Genomic DNA, 3489 nt, shown 5'->3' on the forward strand with positions numbered 1-3489 from the left:
GGCATTTATGGTTTTAGGATGGAAATGCAGGGCATATCATAGCCTGAGGGAGCTTATTTCCTGGGTCATACAGTGGATATTCATGAGGTAGAAGAGAGGGAAGCCTGTAGGCAGGCAGACATGGGACAAATAGAGGCTAGGATGGATGATAGGTGATGGGTCAGGAAATGAGTTCCTCATACCAAAGTCCTGATGCCAACTTTCTTAACATTCTGTGAGCTACCCTAAAGCCTCCCCAGCTAGATGAACGGATATATTTTCTATTTTGCTAAAGCAAGTTTGAGTTGCATTCTTGCTGCCTGCAACTTCCAGTATCCTGCTGAGAAAGTATGTAAGGCTAGAGTCATTATTTCCCTTAGAATATTGACTTTATACTTGACATGATCACTAAACCATTGAGGCCTTACTCAGTGTTCCATGCTAAAGGGAACACTCATCTAACCGAGGATGTTCCTAGGGGAGCTTGTATTACTAATTACTAATTGCCTATCACAGCCATGGGGGTGGGGGTGGGGGAACAATCTCAACCAGGAAGTGATCACTGGCCAAGTGATCACTGGCATTGTAGCTTGTTCCTGATAAATGCTTCAGGACAAATGAGTTGCAAAGATGTTTCCTAAGAGATGTTATTCTACTTAAACGTGGGATGATAAACACTTTAAAAAGTACTTGAGGAAAATCACTAGAGTAATTGGAATAGTTTCAGAATAGTTAAACTGTTGGAGAGAGACTTCATAATAGTACTTGCCTCTTTCGGTTACTCAGAGTTCATAAAAATATAGCCATATGACCAGTGTGACAAGCACTACCTTTAGCTTCTCTGTAGTTGGGAATTCATGCGCCCAAAGAGTATCCCTGTCATTCTGCACTCAAGGCAAATCCAATTCTAATTATTCAGGGTGGAAGATAGGGACTGAGCTGTGTAGGACCCTGAGGACAAATGGTTTGAGGTTAGGATTTGTTCAAGGGTATTCTGTGTTATGGAGAAAGTATAGAGTTATCACAATAAAACAGCTAGGGCTTTGGAACTTAGTATGCCCAGACATACTTGCCCTCAACTAAATGGAACCTGTAGAAAGAAAAAGAATTAGAGCCGGGAGCTGGTGGCTCACGCCTGTAATCCTAGCTACTCAGGAGGCTGAGATCTGAGGATTGCGGTTCAAAGCCAGCCCGGGCAGGAAAGACCGTGAGACTCCTCTCTCCAATAAACCACCAGAAAACCGGAAGTGGCACTGTAGCTCAAGTGGTAGAGTGCTCGCCTTGAGCTGAAGAGCTGAGGGACAGCGCCCAGGCCCAGAGTTCAAGCCCCACGACCGACAAAAAAAAAAAAGAAAAAGAATTAGCATTTTTCTATCTGTAAGATTTCAGTTAAAACTTTCACTTATTTTCTCAAAGACAAACAAGGGACAGATGCAGAGAAACTGAATTGGCTCAGCCTTGTATCAGGACACAAATATGAAGTTAATGCAGTAAAACAAATGTGTTCAGAGTAACAGTCATTGAAATTCTTTAACTGTACTGAAAACGTGAGCCAGTATCAACCATGTAATGACTGCATCAAGATGGGGAAATGACCCGACTCCACACTTCGTAGTGCACACACGCTGGGGTATTTTAAGTTGTGCTAGCAGGCTGTGGACTGAAAACAAAATTGTGTGTTGTTCAGGGCATTAATAATAAATTGAGTGGCCACAAGAAAACTCTCTTTTCCTACTCAGTGGCCAGCACTGAATAATTTGGAGTTTCTAAAAATGTAAAAGTGTTTGATAATTTTCTGAGCCTTAGACCATCTGCAAACCAATTCTGTTTGCTTAAAGCTAGACTTGAAGAGATTCAGTAGTCAGACTTGAAAAAGCTCTTTTGATAAAGTAAGACAGATTATGCTACTCAAGAGAATGATAGTCTGCCAAGACTTGGTCAGCGATTTTTATTTTTATTTAAAGCTGTTTGAACACATGGTTTTCTGAGAATGCTAAAGATCAGGTCAGAGTCTAGCACATATGCATTAATAAATCATGTTTTTGGACTAGAGCAGGTGTTAACCTGTATTTTGGGGGTAGAATTCAAATGGGGTGGGAATGGAAGAAGAGAATTGACTTGGGTTGTAATTTGGTAAGAAGGGCTATTTGGTTTTTTTCATTTTTAAAAAAAAGGATAATTAATAAAAATATTATGACTGCAAAGCTCTGCTGAATTTTCTATGGCCTTTGTCTGGGAACTTTTGCCAACACATTTTTTTTTTAAAAAGGACATGCATACCTTTAAAATGCTGAATTTCAGGATCCCCAGAGAGAGAGAGAGAAAGAGAGAGATTATATTATTTTGGAAGTGATTTGGAACTGTGGTAATATTGGGCTGGGATGTAGCTTAGTGGCAGAGCGCTTGCCTAGCAAGTACAATGTCCTGGGTTTAATCTCTAGTATCTAGGAAAGAACCCCCCCCCCAACAAAAACAACCCAAACAGTTAAAAAGAAACCAAAACAGAACTGTAGTCATTATTTATAAACCAATCTATATCCTGTGACAAAGGGCACATCTTCCATCTTTATAAATGAGAAACCAAATATGACATCCCATATTAGTATTTAAGGCAAAAAAAAGAGACTTCTATGATGTTAGGTGGGAAATACGTGGGTCCAGCTGATGTTTCCTACCCAGAGTAGCAGGGCTTCAGTCAGTGGTATGTGCAACTAGGTACATCTAATTATTTATGAGAGATAAGCAGTGAGTGGGAAACTAGAAATTAAGAAAAGTTTAAAAAGTTATAACATCTTATGTGTTTTATAACCCCAGATTATTACTTCATTTCATCTAATAGGAAGTTTATTAATAAGTCAATGTATTAGAATTTGAATACATTAAACTGTTAGTATATGTCACTGGGCTTGGTTTTGATTTCCTATATGTTGTTGGAAAATAGTATTAAGTAGGAAAGAGCTATTTGTGATCTTTTATTATTATTTATTTTTTACAGTTGGGGATTGAGCCCTGCACATGCCAGGCAGCAGATGCTCTACCACTCAGCTACAAACTCAGCTCTATCATTTTTTTGAAATCTATGATAACCTATAGTAAAGTCCCACTGCTCCTTCCTATGAGTTTAAAAATATTTTGTGAACCACAGTTTTGCCTCAGGGAGAGGTGGAGACCTTCACTGGGATGGAGGGCATCAGGAACTGAAAGAGCAGTGTAGGCTAGTGCTTATCAGAGAGTGGTGGTATGTATTATTTAAACAGAATCAGCTGCCTATCCTGGAACCAGGAGTATTAGGAACTTAAGAGATTTTTTTGTTCAGGTTTGAGGTGAAGTATTCAGAAGACAGAATATAGAAATATAAACCTAAGAGGTTTTTTGATGAGGACCGGCGTAGATAGAATAGGAAAGCTGGGCAATTAAGTGGGCCTCTCCAAGGCAGATGTACAAAAAGGCTGGGAAGAGGCAGAGATGGAACCAGGGAAATAAAGCTGGGTCTGTTTAACAGTATTATAT

The sequence above is a fragment of the Dipodomys merriami genome, unplaced genomic scaffold (genome assembly GCF_024711535.1).
Source record: "Dipodomys merriami isolate MVZ:Mamm:240054 unplaced genomic scaffold, mDipMer1.0.p SCAF_1587, whole genome shotgun sequence".
NCBI classification, from domain to species: domain Eukaryota; kingdom Metazoa; phylum Chordata; class Mammalia; order Rodentia; family Heteromyidae; genus Dipodomys; species Dipodomys merriami.